Here is a 26014-nt window from a genome sequence, read left to right on the forward strand (position 1 = left end):
CAACCTTGTTCCTTTTCCTTCAGAGTTGTGTAACTTTGTCTTCAGTGATCATGGCGCTAGTTACTCATCAACTGAGGTGCAATAATTCTTTACTTTGAACTTTATATTCATAACATTCTGTGAGGATCTTCTTATCAGAGATTTTGAATAGTAATTTTTGCCTTGAGAAATACCTGGCAGAGAATTCTGGAATTAATTCTTTAGTGAGTGACTTCTAGCTCATTAGAAAATATTCATAATTCCAAGACAAATGAAGTTAAATGCTTAGCACCATGAAGCGAACCACGTTTGGATTTTTATTATTTCTCCAGCATCTAAAAGAGTGCCTTGTACAAAGTAGATGCCAGTACATATTTGTTAAGTAGGAAATTGGATTCAGTGATTTACAATTAGGCACAGGAATGCTTAAAATAATGTGATAAAGATCATCCTTCCTGCAAAATGTTTTCATATTACCCTCTCATGGAGTAAGAAATTATACACATTTTAATCTGAAAAAATTACAGAAATGTAGCAGAACATGCTTGAGTTTAAATGCTTGCTGTATTTCTCATTTTACATTTGTTGTTTGCCATTCTCAGTGATTATTTTCAAAATATGCAGCCTATGCATAAATATCTGTTTATCGCGTTGGTACTCTTACTTGAGGATGCACACATGATGCAGGCAAGATCCAAAGCTGTGTGTAAGTTGTTCAAAAACCTTGTTGCCTCATTTAGGCCTTTGTTTCCTCTTCCAAATAAAGGATCTATTTGACTGTATGAAGAAAAGTATTCTGGAGTAACTAATTCAGTAATTCAAATTAAAGAGAAGATGTAATTCTTTCAATCATGGGTGTAGTGTTAAAGTCGGCTGAGCATGTGTGAGGCTCTGAGTTTGATGCTTAGTACACAATAAATAAATAAATAAAATCAAGTAACTCTTCAGAAAATGACATTTTTCACTTTCCTTAACACCACAGAACCATATCAGTAACAATTATAAAGACATTTCTTTCACATATGGGTTTTATGAAATTTTTAACAATTAAAGGAATGTTTCACTTGCATTTTCATGGAGGAAATAACACCCGCAGCACAGGTGGAAGGTGAATATTTCAGGTAAAACCAGCATTCTGTTTGGGATGGTTCTGTCTTCTTCGCTCCCCAGGGGCGCCTAGATATTGTGATTATGTTTTGGAGTCTACCCAATGCAGATGTTCAGAACAAAACCTAAAGTGGTCCTCTAGCTCTGTACTTTGCAATGGCAATCAGATAAAATAGAGTATTATCAAGTCACATGATGAACTGAGAATGATATAATGAATTTAAATAGAAATACATGTATTTTCATATGTAAATATATTAGAAGAATGTAGGTCATAGTTTGGGTGTTGAATTTCAATTTCAAGTATAAAAACGTGCTTTGTGGTTAAGAGAAATATAAGGCTAGTCTTTGGTAATATAGGGTGTGTAGTGTGTTTAGACCTTGTCTTTGCCTCACATTGTACTCATTTCATCCTGCCTCAAAGCATTGAATAGTATCCTAAAATTCTCTAAGGACCCCCAGTCTCTGAACAAAATATACTTTAGATAGTCACCATTCAAATACATTGCTATTGACCAACTAGCTTTGTTTTTCACTGCATGAAACTGGGAAATCCGTTTTGTATTTACCAAACTCTTAAGATGCCTGTCACCTCTTATGTCCTACATTTTCTTTCTCTTTGTAGGATGTTATTACTCTCTGACACCCATCTCTGTGTGCTTTACACAATAGTCTATCATATTCCCTGAGCTGTTTCTGAACTGTGTTGTAGCAATATAAAAAATTACAGTATCTCATTCTTCAGAAGGGATAATAAATTCTATATGGAGAGCAACAAAACCAAATGGCCCTCTTCTTCCCTCCCTCATTAATGTCAAATACTTTCTCAGGCTGTGGCTTCACTTTTTATCCTTTCCCCACATGACTGAAGGCTAAGTCCACGTCCTTGTCTGCAGTCCAGGTCTGCGGTTGGTAAGAACAAACAACTTTCTTCAGTAACCATAAGCAAGGCCAGTTATAAATGTTTTGCATTTATAACATTCACTTTTTAAATCTGCATAAGTACTAGGTGAAGTAGATTTTGTTTCTATCTCTATTTTTTAAATGATGTACCTGGAGTAGGGAGACATTAAATAACTTACCTCAGTCTCATTTTTAGCAAAGAGAAGAACCAGAATTGAATTCCAAGCTATCAGTCTTGAAATTTTTTGCTGCTGGAATTCAAAGTAAAGTGTTCTTTCCCTTTTATCAGTGATAATAATATATTTAAATTCAGAACATAGGATCAGGTTGGAATCTTTGATTCTAGATGAAAGCAGAGTTAAGTCCGGACATGCTACTGATGGACTGTTCTGACCAAGGGCCAAATATCAAAACTTCATTTTTAGTATATGTGCCTCATTAGAACATACAAATGAACTGTGAATAAAAGCTCATGGTGCACCTAATCCAAATTGATTATAGCAAGTATGTGGGCTGGCATCTCCCATCAACCTAGAGCCTATGCTAAACTACTCACTTTTGGACTAGTATGCCCAGTTTATTACAGTGAGTACACCCAAAAACTGGATCCCCGCAACAAGACTTTCCAGTTCAATAGTCTACTGTTTGATTCTTTTCTTTAAGCAGATATAGTTGACAATCTCCTAGATACCATTCTTTTTTTCTTGAAGATAAGGTCAGTACAGTAAAGACCACACTTTTCAGCCTTGCACCTTCTTAGGAGGAACCAAGTCACTAGGTTTCTGTCAGTGAGATGAAGGTGTGTGTAGAGCATTTAGGGAGGCTTTTAAAAATAGGGCTATTCTCTTTTTGCCTCCATACTGGGTGTAGCATTGCAGTTGTAGGTTTGGCAGCCATCCTCACCGCTGAAGAAGAGAGTCACCTTCTGAACAGGGACGCTCTCCAAAGTAAAATGGAGCTCGAGTCTGCATAAGACTTTGAGGAACTACCATACCAGATTGCTACCAAGGCTTTTAAAAATAAATTGTGTTGTCAAGCAACTGTTATTTTGGATTTCATTGTAAGATATAACTGGCTGTAACTGACACCCTTTCTAAATAGAAATGAAGATTTTTTTATGAGAACAGTACAAAATCAGATAAAGAGGTTATTAATAATTTATAAATAGTATGGTTTAGAATTGAGTTAGTTGCTTTTTGGAGGAATAGACGTTTATTTACTTTCATTATAACTTTTTTTTTTTTTCACAGAAAGGAGGATTTTTTAAGAAAAAAACATTATCCACTTAAAAGAAAGCATGGTGATCAAGGCAATAATGAAGTAACTCAGAATGAATGAAGTATTTTTTTAAAACAGTGTACTTTAAATTACCCTGTATATTGACATTTTTCATATTTTAGCAACTCTTACTGTTGATGTTGCTTTAATGGGTGAGTATAAAATCTGGACAATTAAAATATTTTAGGCAGGGTTTGTTAGTATAAATGTTTTCTTACCTTCTTGTCCAGAACTGACTTTCAGTTCTAACTCTACCCAGTGAGTTAAAGTTTCTCGAATGATAAGAATCACTAACATTTTTGAGCACTCACTATATGCCAGGTGCTTTTGTGATCGTTTTGTAGGTATTAACTCATTTAGTTTACAAAGAGATCCCTTGTGATGAATATTATTATCTCTTTCAGCTTACAAATTAGAACTTTGAGACAGATGAAATAATTTCTTCAAGGCTTACAGTTAGAGAGTAAAGCAACTAGATTTGAACTTAGCATGTTTAGCCATAGATCCTGTGTTCGAATGTCTACTCTGAATTCAAGTTGTATAACCGTTAAAATGCAATGTACTTGTCTTTAATATGAGAGTAATGTCTAAGCAACCCTTTTGATAGCTTATATTTCAGAGTCTGTGATTAACACGGTATAAATGGATTATTAGTAGCTATGATGATTATTAGTAGAGATGTATTTTGGGACCTCATACAACTAACAGTGCCCCCCAGTACATCATCCAAATGTCTTCTGAAAAATAAGATTTCCTGAAACCATTGAAGGCCTTCAGCATTCTGATAGAAGTCAACAGCTAATCTTGGGCAGCTAAAATAAGCTATAAACCATCAACAAAATAGACTCTTAATTTAGACACTAGACAAACTTTTCTCCATCTGTCTTCCTCCTACCTTTCACGTGACAATCACACATTGACACATTACCTCCTTTTCTTGTGATAGTGTAGTTGTAGAGTGAAACAGAGTTCTGCATCTTGGAGTGCTTTGTACTTTCTGGAATTAGAAAACTGTGGTAGAAATGTTGTCCATTGTTGTATTTCATTTCCATACATGGGCTATGATTCTACAGTAATTAACTACCGTTTTATTAGCATACCCATGCCTCTTTCCGTTCCCTCTGTGTTTTCCACAGGATGACCTTGTGATTGAAAATTAGAAGTCCATGAAATTTTTTTTAGGTTAAATAACCCCAAACAGAAGAAATCTACATTGGCCTTAGCTGTGTTCATTTGCATCGCTCACTGGGTTTTAATGGGATCTGAAATGTTTTGTGGTACACAGAGAAGTTCTGGTGCTTTGTGAAGAAAATATAGTTTGGCCCCGTCCTTTAGGGTTCTGCCAAACTCAGATAAACTGTGGAATAGCTTTTCTTTCCTTTATTCATGCACTTTCATATATATTTGCCAAGTGACTTTTATAATAATTCTTAGGCATTGTTAAATAGTAACTATTACAAATCAGGATTTTTAGTGAGAACAGCCCAAAGATACACATTACCTGATATTTTTTGTTGAACAAAGAGAAAAAGACCTGGCTGTGCATGCTGGCTGCAAGTTCAAGCTCAGCCTCAGCTGCAAAGTGAGTTCAATGCCACCCTGAACTCTATAGCAAAGCCCTGTCTTGAGAGAGAGAGAGAGAGAGAGAGAGAGAGAGAGAGAGAGGGAACTATTTCTTGTCTTTTCCAAGAGAATTGTGTTGTATACCGTGAGTTCAGTTATTTCCAGCAGTGTACGCATATATCATGCTAGCATTTAAGATCAAAGATATATTACAAGTTATGATAAATACTTCATGCTAAACGTTTGACCTTAAGTAATGACACACAGTAATCCCTCCTTATTCAAATCTTCAGTTACATGTGACTAGCCACAGTCCAAAAAGTAAAAAGTTGCAGAAATAAACAATAAATTTTAAATTTCATGATGAAATCCTTTGCTATACCTCTTTGCTCTGCCTGGGACGTGAAACATCCTTTTGTCCATACTGTATAGTTGTTCGCCCACCAGTCACTCACTTTTCTCACCTATCAAATTGACTGTTGAAGGTGACTGTTTGAGAAGGCTTATTTCACTTAATAATGGCCTGAAAGTGCAAGAAATGGCAATCTGGATTTGCCAAACAAGCTGTATGGTGAAAAGGTGAAAGTTAATTTAACAAGGAAAAACATATTGCATATTGAGGTTGTTAAGGTTTATGGTAACAATGAACAGTGGAAAAAAACAATATATGTAGGCTCAGTTCTATCTGCAGTTTCATGCATTACGCTATGGTGTTGGAGCATAGTTCTTGTGGATAACAGGAGATTATTATATGGACACAAAGTGCATGTTCTGTTGTCTTAGTGGAATTCACAATGAAAGAAATTATCTGTTCAGATACAGGCTAGGAAATGCCATGGGGAGAAATTTGCTACAGAGAAAACAATCATCAGAACATGCAGAATGAGCACGAGCATAGGACCTTCTGTAAAGCTGAAGGATTTTTACCTTTATCGTTGGGGCAAAGAAGGATTTGATACAGGAGCATGTCGGGATCTGATCTATTTATTAGAGCAGTCCGCTTGGCATTTGAATTAAGGAGATTCAATTGAGGCTAGAGGCTGCTTTCTTTTAGAATAAATGAAAATTGGAACTAGGACAGATTAATAATGATACAGGAAAAGTCATGGATTTGAGAATTGTTTATGAGAAATAGCTGTCAAGGCTTGATAAACGATTGAATGTGGGAGAGGAAAAAGGCTCTTTGGGACTTTCAGGGTGCTGTTATTGGTGCCTAGTACTAGATTGAATTTTCATTCCCTGACTTAGGCAGTCTCAGGAGAGGAGTATTTTGGGAAGATGATATACTCAGTTATTCAGGGGTTTTTGTTTTCTTTTAAAATGCACATGATTTTGGAGAGGAAATTCATCAAACTTCAGTAGCTATTTAAAGCTAGTGATAATGGTACTTAGGGAAGGAGAAAGAAGGAAAGAAAGCCCTGACAGAGGCCATAGCCTCTTCATTCCTTTGGTGGTCTTGAGCGAGGATGTTCCACACTCACATATGGAAGCTTGGTTCCTAATGCAATGATGTTTAGAGGTGGGCTTTCAGAAGGTAGTTGGGTATGAGGGCTCTAACTCCATCTGTGTATTCAGTCATGGATGGGTTTAGAACTTGCTGGCATTATTCGGATGTGACAGAAGCTTAGGGAGCGCAATCTCTTTAAAGTGCAGCATGTGCATATCCTACCCCAGCCCCTGCCTCTCTGGCTCGCTCTTCTTTTCTCTGCCTCTTGGCTGCCAGGAGATATAATCAGCTTTCATCTTCCAGACTCTCCTGCCATTGTTTTCAGGGCTGTGATGAGACAGCCCCCAAAACAATGGAGCTAACTGACCATGAATTGAAACGTTTGAAGCTGTTCTTCCTTTAAGTTATTATTCTCTGGCAATTTGCCTCAGTGTTGGAAGCTAATACAACAACAGTGCCTCGCATGTCTGAACCCTTGTTTTGCAATTTTGAAAGATGGAATATGAAGAAGATGATTTTTGTTTTTACCCTACAGATGATCTAGGCTGGCCTCAGCCTGTTGTGACTGTAGGTACCAAGAAGTCACTGTGTAGATTCTGACTGTTTAGGGAATGAGATGATTGAATGAGGTTCATTGCAAATGTACAGATGGGTTTTTACAAGACTATACGTAACTAGTTCTTTTGGGGATCTCAGATGAAGACAAGGCATTTATAAGTATTGAGGGTGTTGGTAACTGTCTTCAGTCAGGTTCTGGGGTGTCTCACAGCCGCTTTGTTATTCCAATGTATAGAAATAGAGTTTGTGATCTGTAGGGAGTTTCAAGGGGTTCCTGCAGGGCTGATTCCACATCTCATCATTCCTACTTTTCCTAGTGTAAGATATCTTCCTCTTAAACTTGTACCTCCAAAAATTCAGCATGAATAAGGATGTTACTATGTTTTGATACCTGGTTATTTCGTTCAATATGAAGAAGCATTATGAGGAGTATGAGATTGAGAATGTTATAAATTTTAGTAAATAAAAGATGCCTTATTTCCCCAATTCAGGTAATGATGGTCAATGTGAAGAAAATGATTTATGAGGGGACATGTGGATAAAGAAAAGCTAGATTAAATTAATTCATGATGTCATCATGTGTTGAAATAGCACACTGTACTTCGTTATATTAATACATGTAAAGTAAAATGTAAAAATGAAACACAGTGGAAAAATTTACAAGCACTTCATTTGTTGTTAGTGGATAAAGAACAATTTCTTGAAGAAAGTACTTTATGCACAGATCTGGCAGAACAACCTCAGTGTGACCTACTCATGATCATGAAGCTTCGGAGATATCTGTATCTTCAGTGTTGAATTTACCATTCTAAAGATTCAATTAACAGCTCATCAGAATTTGAGGAAGACAAGTTTCTGGGGAAAGAGAAAATTAATATTGAACTTCTATGTTAGCAAAGGTAGTGCCAGTTGATAAAGATGGAGTTTTTGATTTGCATAGAGAGAACTGAATGATACATAGTCATTACAGGCTTTCTTTGAAGTTAGAGATTAAAGGGAAAATAATGCAAAAGAAAGTTAGTCCAAAATCTAAGATAAGAAAGAGAGAATCATTGATGAAAACATTAATTAGAAAGCCACGAAACTCCATTCCATCCCAGGAAGAAGTTCATGAGATCTATAGCTGGATTCCTTAGTACCTTTATTATTCATTTTTTTAGTTTAAAGATAAAAGAATGAAAACATATTAACAAACACACAGACATAAACAAAACAACACAAAAACAATAAAAGCAATACAGAATTTCAGACAAGGTAATAGGAAATTAATAATGGTAGCTGTATTACATATTGTTATCTCTAAGTTGGTTACTGAGATAAATGAATATAAGCATGTAAGATTGATCAAACAATTATTTGATGTATACATATTAGGACCTACTTTTTGTTCCTTATACAAATATGTATTTTTATGAGAAATATTTGACACCAATAAATCTTTGGGTAAAGACACAATGCAAATTTTTCACAAATTCTATCTAATCTGATTATGAAAAAATTCTTTGTCCAAAAAGATAATCACCAAAATTAACATGAGTCAAGATGATATTCAGCAACATTTTTTTTCCTTAGCTTCATAGTAGTGAAAATAACTACACAGATCTCTTTTAAAATGTATTACTGTTTCTCAGAATTTAAATACACAGTTGGGACAGATGGCCAGTGGAAGGATTTCTTGTAGAATTGTTCAATAAATGGTAATCTTCAAGAGAATATATTTTCATTTAAATTTGATGCAGCCCAGGCATTTAGAAATTATAGATGTTCTATTTTGGCAATGAACTAAAATATTTAACTGTAGTTATTTTTATATCAAATAAAATGTTTCTGTAGCTGAGAGGCATAGAGATTTTGGTTTTGTATTTGCAGGTTGTTTTTTTTTTTTTTTTTTTTTCTCTGCCTCAGCTTTACCCTGGAAAATGAGAACTTACTAAGAAAATGTTGGCTGTTAAGACAGATAATCCTCAGAATGATAGCTCAGGACCTGTCTGCAGTTTGGTATAGAACGTGTTCAGTTAAAAAGAGTAAGCATTTCCAGGGTGCTCACCTGTTAGCGTACTAAGTAAGTGATAAAGAACAGCTCCTTTATCTCTGCAGGCAAATGCAACACAAAGAATGAATTTGAAATGTTTTCACTTCTGTTGTCCCTGGAATTCCTTAAAATGAATTCTAAGACAAATCATCATATAAAAGAAAATATTTTAGTGGAACCTTTCAGCACAGCATCTCAGAGGTAGGTTTTGAAAATTGAATCCGTTTAAATTTTCAACAAGGACACACAATTGTCAATGGAGAAGGAAAGTCAATATTATATTTATAATCCCTTGTTGCTCTTTCAAAAATCCTAAATGGTATATGATAAATTATATTTTATATATTTCCAATTATTTCATTTGTTTTGTTCTCTGTTTTCTTATGAAACTATACTTTTTCTTGTTTAACAAAAATTAAATTAAAAATTAAGGAGTTATGATTAATAGCATTAAGCAACTACACAATTTCTCCCAGAGTACATTATTACATACAGTAGGGAACTAAACACTCTAGAACAATAAAATTAATATGTACTCTTGTAAGTAAATTTCAATTTTCTGATGAACATAAACATATTTTCATAAGCAAAAGAGTTTTAATTGTATCTTGAATCAACATTTCTTTATAAAAACTTTCTTTTAGCAGCTTGCAAAAGTCAAATTCAATTTTTCCTAATAATGTGAAAGATGTTTGAAAAGGAACATCATTTTACTTGTGTTCTGAATAACAAAAGCTTATTTGTTGTGAAAGAAAATTACTGGGTAATGTGACGTTGGTTGCATGGCTCATAGTAATGGAACCATGGGGCATCAGAAAAAGAACAAGCAACCTCATTGCTTTCTCTCACTGATCACTAAGTTATTAAACAATAACTCAGTATTACCACTATCCAGTCTGCTCACCAATTCTTGCAATATATTCACTTGTCTAGTCCTTTTCTCCCTTTAATATCTTTATATAAAACTTTTCATGTTCTATTGAATGCCGTTCAATTCTACTACTAGTTATTTTACTGGTACTAAGTTCTTGAACTATTCCAAACATACAATATAGAAATTGAAGAGGACATATTGGAGACACTTTTTACAGCGCCAGTCATTGGGGATCCCTGCAGTGAGTCTCCAGTCTCCTTCCTGGAGTTACAGCACACAGCAGGAAGAAAGAGAGTAACAGACAAAATAGAGGTGCAGGAAGGGATCTGGGATGACCAGTTGTTTGGACAGAAAAAAAGGCCATGAGCTGCTCAGATCTCTGGTATTTACCCGTTACATCTGAGTCAAGGACAATGGGTGAGGGGCAGTGGGTGTTTCTGGGAGCTGTAATGGTGACTATGGTGGGCTAGGAAGATCAAAGCACTCTTGCAAGGACAAGGACAAGGAGGAGACAGAGGGCCAATAAGGAAACTGTAGTGTCCCCAGGTCCTCAGCAGGTCTTATGTTGCCCTGTGAGTGCCACAGCAGTCATTAGTCCTAGGGCTTCCACCTGTGACCAGAAAATAGCAGATTCCATATTCCAGTCTGGTTCAAGGGCAGGACAGGAACAACCTCGGACTTCCTCTAGATTCAATTTATAATTTATGGGCCCCAACAGATAGATGTGCCCTTGTCCTTCAAACATTTATAGTGATGTTAATTGTAACAGAAATATTTTGCTATGTAGGAGCCGTGATGCTCACTACAGTAACTTCTGCCAAATATGGTAAGGGAACCTTCCACTCAGCAGCCTGTTGGGAAAGTTGGGCTGGGTGTTTGAAATCCAGAGGCGACCGTCCGGCTGGCAGCGTCTGACTCTCATGGGGGCCACAAGAAGGTTCTTTCCACAGTGCAACGTTATCATTGCCTTTCTGAAATGCAGAAGGGAGAACAAGGCACCACTGTAGAGAATATCAGAGAACCAAAGCAGACACCAACACACAAATATAACACATATAAACTTTATATCTAAGGTATCATATTGTATCTGTCGGTATGCATATGTATGAGTTTTTGTATGTATACACATGTGTACGATATGCACATACACACATGTACATATACAAAATACTTATTATAAATTAATTGGCATTTGGAAGTCCCTTAGAATTATACAGCTGAAGGGGCTGGGGATTTAGCTCAGCGGCAAAGCGCCTGCCTGGCAAGCGCAAGGTCGTGAGTTCGGTTCCCAGTACTGGAGAAAAACCAAAAAAACAAAACAAAACAGAATTATACAGCTGAAGACAATTAAACATTTTCCAACACATGCAGCAATGATAAAATAGACCTTTAAAAAAATAAATAAAAATAGCTATTCAAGCTATTCTGTAACCACATTTTAATCCTGTTTTCAGGTATAACTATTTTTCAACTTAATTTTCCTTTTCTTGACTCTGTCTTTGCACAGTATAACATTTTATCATCTATCTACCTATCATCTATCTGTTTCTATAGAGCCTTACACCCTTTTTTCCCTAACATGATTTCCCCTCCCATGTGACAACTTTATGAAATTTTTGTTTTAGTTTTCTTGTTTCATTATTGTTGTTTTTCTTTTGCTATTCTATTTTTTCTTAAGTGATAGCATTCCTAATCATCTTACATAATCAGTGGAGCTGTTCGGGAGCTTGGGGAAACAGGAAATGGCAGAGAATGCAAAGTGAACTTGTATTTCAAGAACATGGCTGTGCTCACAGATTAGTGCCAAGTTACCAGCTGAAATGAGTAGACCCCACTAGTGATAGTGTAGTTATCTTTTGATGATGTCTTTGTTCTGCCTTCCAGAAGAGAATAGCAGAAAAATTATTCTTCACATTTATTTGTGTTTAGTTCAATGAAAGTTTAATCTTTAAGTTAATATTTGTTGACATGTATCAGCTCCCATACTAGGCATTAATGAAATGTCAAGTTCTTCTATGATTATGCGCAGCTCATAAGCCTCACTGTGATTTTTTTCCCCACTGCAGATTACATACATCAAATTATGGATAGTGGTTTGTGAAGATGCTTGATCTTACTGCTCATTTGTCACTGTAGAGACAAATTTCGTAGTCCTGTCTCTTCAGATTTTCCTATACATTGCTTTATATTCGTTAGTGTACAGTTTCCCCATTTGGCAGACATAAAAGAGTCAGTGTAGGGATAAGACATCTTTAAGATTTGGCATGTTCAGTAGGCTCAGGGGGTTAATAATGTGATGAAGACGCATGATTTGAGAGCATTCAGAACTCACTAGTTCTGAAGACTTGCACACTGAAGTCATATATTCTTCATGAAAGGAGGCAAAGAAGCAGGGTGCAAGCATTTGAAAAAATTTCTTGTTTGTGTTACATTATACAGGTTGTTACCTTACATTTTTCTTTACTCTTATTTATGCCTGTACTCTGTCTCAAGCAACTCTAATGCATAGGTGGAAAGTGTGTCTTAAATTCATTTGTACCTTTAGCATGTAGGGTAGTCTTTTTTTTTTTTTTTTGAGAAAGTCATAAGCATAATCCACAAGCAGAACATTTTTGTTGCTGCATTTAATTGTAACTGGAGCCATCATTCCCTGGAGTTGTAAAATGAAATGGCATTAAGTTAAGCATTCTTTCCTTTTACCCAGGGGTAGGTTATCAGGGGTTAGAGATACAAGGTAAGGCAAAGATTACCTGCAGAAGAGATGTGCTTTGGTCTTCTCTGGCCACATATTGACCTAACAATTGACTCATCCATTATTTATCTAGTCTCAGAAGACCAGCAGGTTGCTACTGTTTAGTTATTAACTTTTTCGCTCCAAATCCCATTAGATCCATCTACTCTAATACATCCAGAGTTAATGTGACTACTCCCTTACGACGCTGGGCTGTAAGAAACTGCAGGACTTTGTCTACTCAGTACGAGGCACTGCCGCACCGCTTGGAAAAATAGGTCAGTTTTTACCCAGATCCTAGATTTAGAAACTTATTTGAGGTTTTCGCCTTCTGTGCGAACAATGCATATCTAGTTGGGTAAGATCTCAGCTATGGATAGCAGGAAATCTACTTTCTATTTCTTTTGTGTTCAAGCAAAATGTTGAAAGCTTTTGTTAGAGAAAAAGTTCTTCCTAGTACATCAGTCCTTGTGACTTAAAATTAAAATCAGAAAGAAGTCAGTGCATACTAGGGGGCCATGGTGTAGAATATATGTGTGCAACATCTCTCTCAACATTTAAAATGCAATACCTAATGAATACCATTGATGATTAATTTATGGTATGTTGAGTACTTAACCTTTAATCAATATCATTTGTGTAAGAGGTTAGATTAATATTTTCTCATTGTTTTATTAAATATAGGCTCATCTTCCTATATGAGTGGTAAATGAGCACAAAAGGGCTAGCTGTTTTAATGTGTAAACTTTCTACATGTACAATGAATTTTAGAAGGGCACTCATTTATCTTTTCATTCCCTTATCTGTCTGTCTGAGGTTTGAAGGAATGTCCTGCTTTTTATTGTAGCAGATGTGTATTATGATCTATCCTGGCTACATTTTTCTTTACGGAGGCACAAAAAGCAACACTCACAACTTAAAGGAGAGGTTTATTGTTGGCTCACGGTTTCAGCAGTTTCAGTCCATGGTTTTTGGCTCCAAGACACGGGAGAAAGGGCACAGTGGAAGGGCCTGAGTGGAAGGGAGCTGCTCACATCAAGGCAAGCAGGAAGTAGAGAGTAAAGCCAGGAGCTAGAGAAAGATACCTTTCCAGATCACATCCCAGTGAGCAGCCTCTTCAGACTAGACCTCACCTTCTAATATCACAGTCAGCTCTCATGTCCGTGATCCAGCTATCATGTTCCATGATAGAGCTTCAGAAGCTCTACCTCTGGGTCCATGTAGGTTTTGGGGGTCATTCTTGATCTAAACCATAATATGAAGATACTCTTTCATCTTTTCACTGTCTTATTGGTCCATCTGAAGGAAAGTCTTACCTTTCGTCATAGCAAATGTAGATTATAATCTAAGAGCAAGGAAAACCAGAGGAGGCCTGAGGAGGCAGCCTGAACTCAGGCTGCCTGTTTCCCTGAAACAAAACAGCTTTATTACAGTGAGGAAAGAATGAACTTGACTTTTGTGTAAAGCATTGGCAACTATGAAATGACGAAGAAATGGAGAATAAGTTTAACAACACCATAAACAAGTCTTGACTTCTTTTTAACTTGGGGTGTGATCTTAATGCTGTCATCTTTTCTCTTGAGAAGTCAGTACTATTTAAAAAATTAAGTTGATTTTAGTAGAAAATCCCTCAAAATTTCCTGGAATCTTACAATTTTAACAAAAGGTAAAGAGATTCAGTTAAAGAAATTCTATCAATATTGATGAGGAAAATGACTTAATTTTTTCTCTTCAGTGATTACATCTTTCTAACACATTAAGGAAAGATCAAATCTAGTGAATATAATCTCAGGGAATTAATTTCTTTTGATAGTAGTAAATTGTGATGAGTCAGTATCCTTGGCTAATTTTCCTTTTAATTGTAGTTTTACTTCATATATAAAGATAAGCATATATTCTTACTTTAATATAACCATGAATTAAACAAAAGTAGATCAGTGGCAATTATTACTAACAATTACTAATACCTAAAAGTTAAAGATGTCTTTAGATATTTCAAGTGAATTTGTCATTTAATATGTCAAGGTCTTGTTTTTGTGTGTGCTGTTATCTTCAGATTGTATCTACAAATTGAAAATATAGACATTTTATTATTATTTCTTGTTTAATAAGGTGCAGTTTACATAAAATAGATGTTTCAAATAAATAAGATGGTTTTCTTTTCTGTAAAACACCAATTTAACAATTTTGAAGTAAAGATTATTCATTATAACGTTGGGACTTTAGAATGGGAACATATTTTATCTTCAACCTGATCATTTGGTCACACTGTTAATTAGTGGCCCTACTAGAATAAAGCCCACATGTCCTCATTTTAAATAGTAATAGCATGAGGTTATTATTCACTCTGGCATTTTTTCTTCAATTTTTCCCCCTGTATCACCATCTTTTCTTTTCTGGTTGAAATGTTGTGGTATCATGTTTGTTCCCACTCAAATACCTGTAACGTGAACTCACTATTCAACAGTTAGTCTTCCTCAAAATGTTCAATACCTTCCTTTCATGGTACTCAATCATAATTTATAACTTTACATCCAAGTGTATCTCGCATTTACTTGGTCAGTAACTGTCTTCCCAACTAAAGTGCAATCTATTTGAAGGTAAGGATTGACTCCTTTTAGTCACTATTGTTTGCAATGCTTAATCCAGTGTCTAAAAAATAGTACACACTAAATTTGTTCTGAGCAAATTGAGGCATGGATGAATAAAGGAGTGGAGGCACTCTGACCAAAACAATGTGTGTTAGGGCTTTATAAATGATGTTGGTGATTTCTTAGACTATGTCTGCACTCCCAAATCTATTTGATGAAAACATTTAGACTCATCAGAATGCTCAAGATCTAAAACAGCTATTCTAAAAAGAAATAAAAATTGAACAGCTTATTTAATGTGTAGTTTCCTTCGACCCAGAAACCAAGCAAACAAGCAAATGAAAAATGTCCAGTGTACTCTGTAGTGACAGAAACAGACCTAATGTTCAAAGACACTAGAGATATTTGTGAATATGTTGGATACATCAGGAATGCAAAATTTTGATGTGAATGCTTAAGTTACCAGGAGAAGTCAGAGGTTGAAATCCAAGCTATGAATCTCAGAATTAATATAAATAAATTTATAAATTCATATATAATAAATCAATTCACATAATAAAGTCTTACAAATTATCATTAAAGCACTCTGTGCCAGACCTGGCTGCTACTGTAGTGTTATCTTCCGACTCTAATTTCAAGATGAACAAAGATAGGAAGAAGTGAGAGCGAGACACACTCGGGCTGTGCATAACTTTTCATTTCTTCCAAAATGCTCTGATAGTAAATGAAGTGCTCTTAGCTTACCAGTTAGTAATGCCCACCTTACATTATTGGACTGATTTGCTTCTTTAGAATGTAATAGACAATTGCTAGAGGCCTCACAGTTTGCATTTCCCCCCTGATACTGGCTCTGTGTTTATGGATTATCTTTGGGGACATCTATACTGGTTTCTATCCGTTTGGTTATAGCTAATCATGTAACAGTTTCTGGCATCTCTTCTGATCGCCTACTTATGATCCTAATTGTAAGCTTCTTCACTATTTCATGGCCTACAATATTCCAATCTTTAGGGATTGTTTCATAATTTGATTTTATTCAAGAATGCAATGGCTGGTAGTAGTCCATTGGAAGAGAACGAGTAGAAAATCAGCTTTATTTCCTAAATGACAGTCACAGATAGGCTAGGGGAGCTTTTACCCAGATTCATCAGTCACTCACAGTGTTGCTTATCCCAACAATTCCCAGAGAGGCTGTAGCTCTCCACTTTAATAGTAGCAACTAAAGAAATAAAATGTCCTTTTACTTGGTCACTCTGGAAGTTCAACTTATGATTCCAGAGTGGAAAAATGTGTGTGTATGTGTGTGTGTGTTTGGGGGCATAGGGAAATCAGGGCATGAGTTTGTGGGGGTTGTGATAGTGTGGGTATATTGAAATAACACAAAGCCCATGAGCTGTCTGACTGGTTAATGTCAGTTTTTCCAAAGTGGTAAAAAATTCATAAAAGGGCATGACTACAATTCCACACAGGAATGAAGAATGGTAACTTATTGAGCACCTACTTTGTTAGATGCAGCGAGAGATACTCCGTGCATATGGCGCCATTTAATTCTCACTCAATTTTGTGACATCACTGCTTGTGAGGAGAAAATAAGTTCAAAAAGCTAAATCCCTTCTCTAAGTGGGTCTAATGCTTCTGCGGCTTTTCTTGGTGCTTCTGTACAGCTTTCCTCCTCTCCACAAATGAACTCTTCATTTTTTTTTTAAAAAGAGAAATGTTTACTTTTATGTAAAAGAACAAGTCTCAGTACTGGGGATGTAGCTCAGTCTTAGAGGACTTAGGTGCAACCCCTAGTCCCAGGAAAGAAAAAATGAAAAGATCAAGTTTCCTGGGTTTATTGCAAGAAACAATTCATAAAGCAGGGGCTTGCTGAGATCAATGGGCCCTGGATTGCAAGAAGGAAATAAAGGCAAGCCAGGTAGCAGAAAATGTGCAAATTCACACATTGGCATTGTTTATTTTAAACAACAGAAAGAATCTGAATGAAGGTAAATGACATAGATGAAATTCCATTCCCTAGCATGGACTCATGGAGTCATAGTGTTCAGCCACCCCAGAAAGATGAACACTTCTTTTTTTTTTTTTTTTTTTTTTTTGGTTTTTCTCCAGTACCGGAAACCGAACTCACGACCTTGCGCTTGCCAGGCAGGCACTTTTGCCGCTGAGCTAAATCCCCAGCCCCAGATGAACACTTCTTAGTTATTTTAAGTAGGTCTTTTGCAAACTGGAAGAAGACCAAAGAAATGGAGGGAGAGGAAGAGGTAAAGGGAACACAAAGGTAATGAAGATGTGTTGTACACATGGACCAACTCACCATGAAGAAGGTGATCATACTGCAAACACACACTAATAAAAAATAAAAATTGGAAAAATTCTTTAAAAAGATCCGTTTTGAAAGCCTTGCATTTGTAAGTGTGAGAACCACCTTATAACTGTATCTGACTTTCTGCTGATAGAGTGTATCTTTCTCCAGGATTTAACAGATGCTAATTAGAATATTCATTGTATAATAGCGCTTATAAACTTAAATGCTATTAGAATTTCCTCTAACCTTCTCTTCTATGAATGAAATTCTCAGATTTTTAGAATGATGACTTAGAGAGTTAGAAAAGATTTTCCTTTCTTGAAAAAGGGATTTAGAAAATTTAAAGGAATTTTAGGATGAAAACCACAAAATGATAAAGCGACCTTACCTTGAGACATGTTAAAATTGAAAGTTTCCACTGAAAACTTGGACTCGCAATGTTCTGGCTCAGTGGGGCAGTGCTCTTGTGTAGAAGTGTCTAATGAATAGGTTGCATAAGACAGTGGCACAGAAGTCCAATTTGTTGGGGTGCCTGCAGGGTCTTTTATAAAAGCGCTTTAGAGAGTGAGAAGAGGATCTCTCTATTACTCAGTGCTCAGTTTGAAGCATCACGGCTTACAATTACATACGTGACTCAAGGCTACATTTGCCATCACCACTTTCAAAAGAGCTGTCCAAGTTCTGAATGCCTCATCAGTCAACGACGATGTGCTACTGTAAATGTCAGCAAGGCTATCTCCCCATCAGAGGAAAAAGTCTATACTCCTCTGTCTGGCTCATGTGCCCTCGATTCTTTTATCTCTTGTCTGCTCCACAGTTTTAGCCCATAATTTGTCTTAGCGCATCTCTGTCCTTCCCTCTCCTTCCTGCCATTCCTCTTGCAATTAAGTTTTCTCTTCTGTGCTCTGCTTTGACCCCTCCGTCAAATTCAGCAAAACGCATGGCCGCAGCCAGCACTCAGTCCTTCCACAATGGTTTTTCCATTGGCTTTGGGACATTCTCATTCCTTTTGCCTTCTGTGATATTGAACCATTGACATTCTTTTATTTCTCTGGTTTGTTTTCTGTCACTTTTCTTCTTGGATACTTTACCCATACCTGAAATGTATGACGTTGTTAAATTTCTGACTTGGTCTTCTCTTGGGTCATTTCAACCACTACCGGGGGTGAGCTTTTAGTTTGTACTCAAATTTCCTTGATACATAAACCTTGCCCTGAACACTCTCCTGAGCTCCAAAGTGAATTTTGCTTTTGCCATTGGACTTTCCACTTCTTTATTCTATAAAGTTTACTGTAATTAGATCTAAACCTGCCTTACTCAGTCTTACAATTAGTAGAGTGTGTGTGTGTGTGTGTGTGTGTGTGTGTGTGTGTGTGTGTGTGTGTGTGAAGCCAGAATACTGGCTTCTTTTCAACCAAGTTAGAAAACAGACAGGACACCACTTTCCTTTCTATACTTGTCAATTCCTGGCAGTTATATATTTGAAACATTTCTCTTTTCCATCCCTACCTTTCAGTTTCTCTAGCTAATCTCTATTGCCTTTTTTTTTTAGCTTTTCTCACATGGTCATGGTAGTTGTTACTCCTCTATAAACCTTTAGTATTTCCTATTTCTAACATATGAAATGCTCAATGACATGTGATGATATCTTAAGACCTGGTCCCGTCTTAGTTACAGTGTCTTTTGATCATTACCCTTAAAAGACCCAATATCAGAAAATTTAAGCATACTGTGCTTTTGTGCCTCTGTGCTTTAGCTATTCACCTTTGTTTTCTGTTCTGTCTCCCCATCTACTCACATTTTCCTTATTCTGTAATGCTCAGTTTAAATGCCGTCTCCTTCTTCTTGTCATTCTCAATCAGAACAGACAAATGAGTAACTTCTCCCACTTTATCATTTTGCATGTATCTGAGGCACTGATGACCTTATTGCATTCAAACTAGCACCACTGCTAATTTCATGCATGTCTTCCTCTACCAAAAATATTAGCTCAAGAAGTGGAAATTGTTCAAGAGACTTAGTAATTTCTAGAAGGCAAGTTTTCTGGTCTTGTGGGGGGAATAAGATAACTTTTAGAATTTTGTGTTTTATTGAAACAGTTGTGCATCAGAAGATAGAACAGAAGAACAGGCATAGGCTTGGGGATCCATAGGTATCTTAAAAAGTGATTATGGCCAGTAATAAATTCCCATGTATATATAGCAGTTGACTCCAGAAACCTTGGGGTATAATTCACTGAAGCATTGTATTAGCCAGAGTTTTTATTGTGAAGGAGACCAACAGAGGTCATTAAAGCAAACTTTTAGCAATAATACCCATAATAAAAATGACATTGATCTACTACAGTGAGGAAAGGAGGTGGCTGAACTGAGCGCCTATTCTTTTAGAAGTATTTTGGTCCTAGGAGAGTAAGTTCAGATGTTTGCAGTTTTTACTTTGATTTCTGTTATATATAGATTCTGGAGCTATATATGCAATGTATATTTATTTAATTTATATAATTTTCTCCTACTTAATGCACTTGCTGATAGAATTCTCTTAGCTAATTAGTGAATTGTGCTAAATTTTAGTTTGGATAAATATAGTTTAGAATTTATTTTGTAAAAGTTACTTAATTCATAGCAAAGATTCTATGATCATTTTCTCAGTTACTTTTCTCATAGCTGAGACAAAATCTCTGACACCCAAACTTACAGGAGGAAAGGTTTATTTGGCTCACAGTCTGTAGACTGTTGAGTTCATAGTTGGCTGGCTCCAAGGCTGGATGGTGGGGAAGACAGGCATCAGAGAGGAGAAATAGCTCATAGGCAGGCAGGTGGTGAGAGCACATTAGCCCCCTTTCTGTCCCTTCTGTTTTGTGCAGGCTACCTGCCCTAGAGTGGATGCAGCACTCACACCCTCAGTCCTAGCCAGAACTATGCCTAACCAATCAGTAAAGTGATTTAGCAATCACACACCCTGATCCCAGCATCACACAGTTAACAATCAGCCATCTCTGAACATCCCCTCTACCATGACTGGATGAGGCTTTTGTGGGGGGATATGTAGACACAGTCATAACAATTTTACCTATCTTTGTTTTAGGAAATCAAGTGCCATAAAATGCAAAATCATGTGTCTTTATATAATACCACTTATAAGTTCTTTTCCTCAGTAAGAGGGGCAGTGCACAGGGTGGCAGCCTTGTCAGAACCCAAATCACTCAACCACTGGTGGGTTTTGGAGCATGCTTGAAGGTGGAAGAATATTTGTGGTCTTGGTTATCTTAGTTTCATCACACAGGGAAACTCTTTTCTGTATCTCTAAGGTCTGTGCAGCCGCAGCTAGGTTGCTGAGACTTGTCAGATTTAATTTTTCGGGCAACAATTCGAGTTCCTTAATCCTCCAAAAAACTGTGGCTATGTACTTGTGAATACTTGATTTGGTTCCTGAAGCTAATACCCCATTTCAATCATAAATGCAGTTTTCAAATTTCTGCTTTATTATTTAAGGCTTGCTGCTTTCTGATGCAATCATTTTGTTCCATTACACTATTTCTAAGATTTTCATTTAATAAGTCAAAGTTGTCAGGACTTTTAATGCTAGTTTTTTTTTTTTCTCCATTGAAATACAGTTTTTAGAACTATAAATTACTGTGGACAGTTAAGGGATCAGCTCTAAGAGTTTGTACCAATGTAGAGAACTGAGCTTTAATGGAACAAAAAAATGTTACTTCACTGCACAAAGCCTGAGATGTATAAATACCTGATGAATACTTTCGGATACATCCTAGCTAAATTTGTGTTTTTAACTGGTAATTTCCAGCTGACATTTCATTAGTATGAATACATCAGGAAAACTATGTTGTAAGGTAGTTTGAATGCATATTTTTGATTAGTATGTCATGATTATTTAAAAAATTCCTACTGGTTTTCAGCATGGAATGACTACATTCATTGTGAAGAGTTAGCACATGTACCTAACACAGCTTAGTTCTTTTTATGTCCCTTTCCTCTCCCTTCCTTTCTTCTTCCCTCATCTTTTTTGTCCTCTTCCCATTTACAAAATAACTGACTTCCTGTTTCCTATGGTCTGTCTTTTATTTTGTACTTTAATTGATTTGTTCTTTGGATTTTTCTCATGATTTTTAAAGAAAATACATGTGAAACAGACTCCTTGTGTTTCTCTATTATATTAGACCTTTTCTTGCTCTGAAAATTGATTTGCCACTTTCCTCTACAGATTATCCCTGTAAAAGAAGTGAATTATCTTCTGTGTATCACTTACCTGTCTGTGTCCACAGCAGAGTACCTCACTCTGCTTTAATCTTTTGTGCTACTTAAAGTTTGAGAATAATAAAATGTAACTTTCTTGCTAAGGAGGCTCTCTGAAGAGCAATTCTTTTCAGAAACTATAGTGCCATTTGTCCATAGAAGCAATAATATATTACCTATAACCTTAGGGAGTTAATATCTTCATAAGTAGCCTAAAAGACAAGCCCATTTTAAACTCTGGTGGGAGTTAAGTGTAATCTAGTTTTAAAAAAAGAAAACCCAAAAGGATCTTAGTGAGAGCAACTTCTAATATTTTAAGGGTAACTTACATCTTATTACGTGAAGCAAAATATGAAAAGTGCTTAAAGGGGCTGGGGATTTAGCTCAGTGGCAAAGCACCTGCCTGGCAAGCGCAAGGTCGTGAGTTCGGTTCCCGGTACCGGAGAAAAACCAAAAAAAAAAAAAAAAAAAGAAAAGTGCTTAAAATACACAAAAGGGAATTGTCTACACTCTGGGGTATAAATCAGGTCATTCTGGGTTACTTCCAATGGATAATCATCTCTCAGATTTTGAAGAAGTTTTCAGCTGTGGCAAGGTTCCAGAGCCACAAGTTATTTTTGTTTTAATTTACAATCAGACCGAGAAGTGCTACTTCAGTTCATTAATTTTCTTCATATATTCATCTTCTCTTTAACAATGTAAAACAGCTCCAGAGCATGCCTTTTCATTTTAATTTATTTTTATTGTATATTTAAAATTCCTTTTATAGGGGCTGGGGATTTAGCTCAGGGGCAAAAGCGCCTGCCTGGCAAGTGCAAGGTCGTGAGTTCGGTTCCCGGTACCGGAGAAAAACCAAAAAACAAACAAACAAACAAACAAACAAACAAAATTCCTTTTATATATTTGTTTTGTATTTGAATTGATTGTAAACACACCACTTGGTCATGGGCAGTTTATAAAAAATGCACTTCTGCCAAAATATCCATGCGCTTTCAATTAGAAGACTGAAAACTATTAATATGTTCAGGGTCTTTAATCTCTGTTTGGGTCTGGCATTTTTTTACTTTCATTATTTGGCATGGTGTTAAGCATGTTATAAATTAGACAGTGTGGATAGGCCTGACTTAGTTTGTGAAGCTGATATGAGACTACGAAATCATAAAATTCTGTATTGAAGAAAACCGTGATTCATCTTCAATATTCAAGTAAGTAAAGTTTAGATAAATCAAGTTGTATGGTTTCTACATTTATTTACTTCTTTCAACCCTCTCCCAAAGTTTTAAGCACTGTTTTGAAAATAGTTTTAATTTTCAGTTTATACCTCACTCAACCATGGTATATTTATCAAAGCTAAAATAATTTGTACTACATTACATTAATTAAACTCTGGATTTTATTCCGATTTCTTTAGACTTTTTCTCACATGTACCTCTTTCTTCCTGTTCTCCAGTTCTGTCCAGGATGCCTTGTCAACATATCTCCTTAATCTCTTCTGTTTACCAGGTTTCTTCAATGGAAAGTTACCTTTCGCATTCCTCCCCACATTCTATTCTTTGAAGACAAATCTAGGTGTCCTGCTTACTGTCAAGAATCCCCCTCCATGTTTAATAACTCAGGAATTTTATGGAGAAAATTTCCTGACTATTGGCAAGGAAAGACTGTTTAATAGTACCTGGCATTTCTTGTATACTTCCCTTATTCAACATAGCATGCAAAATATGATATATCAGCTGCTGCTTTAAAACTATGAGATAGAATGTTTTTAGTTCACTTTATAGATGTGAAAACTGAGTCAGAGATTATGTAACTTGACCAAGGTCACAGAACAAGAGCTCGAACCCAGATCTGTTGGTATTAGAGCACTTGCTTTTAACCATAAGTGTACACTGTTCATTTCATAGATATCCCAAACATTACCAAATGTGATGATCAGAAATTTTCACACTGTCCAGACAGTGTAGATTCAGTTGTTATGTTTGTTTAGGGAAAGTATTTCTAAACTAAAAAATACCTTTCCAGATATTGCATAGATGCTTGTCTATGATAAGTTCTATGCATTTAAAAGAGGCTTGATTTGGGATCTGAGGATGACAGAGTGGTTCACCACTTTTTACTACTTTTAATTAGTTATTTACTATTTTCTTAAATGAAGGTGAAATTATCTTTTAATAACTGAGAATACTTCTTGACATGTTGTAGGTAATCTAATTATACAGAAAGAAGGCCAGGGATTTCTATTTAAGAGATTCGTATTTTGTTTTGAAATGCTGAGCAGATTTCTCTCCTTTCAGTTGGTGCTACATGTGTACGATGTTGTTGTTCTTGCTTCTCATATTCATCCTTAATTCTTCATTCCACAATCCTCTGTGTATCAAATCGTGTCTTCACAATGCACCTATCAAATATCTTCTCTTTGCTCTACCCTTTTCACATTATTTTAGGTCTTCTTCTTCTTCTGGTCCTTCAATACATGCAGTAGTTTACCATCTGGTCTTCCCATTTCTACTCTTCTTGTGTGAGAAATATCCTTTCATGTGATGTCAGTGGTTAAAGAATTCCAGTGCCTCCTCATGTTTACAGTTGATAGAGATATATACATAAGTTGTTCAAATCTGAAACATATCAATGGCTCTACCTTAATAACAGCCACTACCCTCTTGAACATTAGTTCACACCTTGAACATACTTTAATGCAAGTAAATCATGTGGTTTTATTCTTCCATGCCTTTTCACATGTGACTTTCTTGTGGAAAATGGCCTTCCTGTACCAGGAAAAAAAAAATTCTTTAATGGGGAGTCATAGCTGAGAGAATTCGGTATATACACACTTCATTAAAATAATTCTTAGCTTCTTTTAGCCTTATTGATAGTTTACATACATTTCCACAGTTGCTTCTTTTTTCAGCATTGGGTTCTCCTAATTGCTTAGATCTTAACTTCTTTATGAGAGTTCTTATGTCACATAAAACATATAAAGTCATATTATGTACTCCTGTCAATGTCATGTTAAATTAATTTTCAGGTATACACAGAATTCTTAATAAACAGAGGTGCACTTTTTCTTCCCCTGCCATACTGGTGGTTTTGAGGAGCTAAATTTGTTCTTTTATTCAAACTGATTTTTTTTGTTGCTGTTGCTTGGATAATCACTATAGCATGGGTGTATTTAAGTTGTGGCATCTTTGCAATCCATTGTAAGAAGGGATAGGGGAATGTGAGCCTGGGGTTTGCTGAGTTGCATCTGGTGCAGTTCAGCAGTTCTCAGGGTATTTTCTTGTTGAACGTGTACTTAAGTAGGAACATTGTTTAGGATGAAGAACTAACAAGATTGTTTTCAGGCTACTCCATTTTTCATATCCTAAATTCCCAGAATTCATCATGGTAAATAGGTCCAGAAATGATTCCCAACCAATGGCCTTCAGATGGCTGAAGAGTAGAAGTCTCAGTGTGAGGGAACTTCATGCCTTTAGGCACAAGAAAAATAGTCTTCAGTTAAGAAATAGTCGTTCAATTTTAAGTGCAAATTATCTTAAACATGTATATTAGGGGTTCAGATTCTTAATGAAAAAAAGCTTATCTAAATAATTTATTAAATGCATAGTAGCTTCTTGTCACTACAGACTTTTTTAGTTAGTGATTACTAAAATATGATTATGTTAAAAGAAAATCTCTAGACAGATTAAATTTAGCAGAGTTTGTCTGAACAGAGAATGATTCACGAGTCAAGCAGCACTCAGAACCAGGAAGTGTTCAGAGAGCTCTGCTTGGCAATGCAGGAAGGCAGTACCTAGAAACAGAAAAAGGAAATGAGATAAGAAAATCTTGAAGGTTGATGGGTGGGTGTGTTCATTATTTGAGTGTGGTGTGATAAGGCATTTGCCTTAATTTGACATTATCTGATCAGTGGGCAGCCTGTGATTGGACATGTTGTGACTGCTTGAGATTCAATTACTGAATACAAGCATTGACTCTTAAGTTAGGTTGTAATTTGTTTACAAATAAGTTTGATTGCAGTTTGTTGTGCAGACATTCAAGATACAGAGGCATCTGTAGACAAATAACTTTCACATCTGATAGTATATCATAAATATAATATGCAATATAATATATAATGTGATTTTTTTCCTGTGTGCAGGTGGTATTTTCATACTCACAAACAGTGGAAGTCATTGGTTAAGAGTCAGAGGACCATAAATCAAATATGATTTTTTCATGGGTACTTTTGAAGAAAGTGACAGGAAGGGCAAAGGATCGGTTAAGAGAAAGAAAATGTACAGTATCCCAAGTTTATAGGGTTAGCAGAATGCTTTAGAGAGGAGTGACACTGATACAGTAGCAACACATAGAAATGGCTGTGTTGCCCAGTCTTCAATGGTTACAAAATATGCATAAT

The 26014-nt window shown here is 36.0% G+C and overlaps 1 long non-coding RNA gene across 1 annotated transcript in view; it reads left to right on the top strand.

Annotated features, from left to right (window-relative positions):
• Nucleotides 1-26014, top strand: part of LOC106148370 — a 319876-nt gene that overhangs the window by 57674 nt on the left and 236188 nt on the right. The window lies entirely within an intron of this gene.

Source organism: Chinchilla lanigera, unplaced genomic scaffold, assembly GCF_000276665.1.
Source record: "Chinchilla lanigera isolate Chin_1 unplaced genomic scaffold, ChiLan1.0 scaffold00002, whole genome shotgun sequence".
In the NCBI taxonomy this organism is placed as follows: domain Eukaryota; kingdom Metazoa; phylum Chordata; class Mammalia; order Rodentia; family Chinchillidae; genus Chinchilla; species Chinchilla lanigera.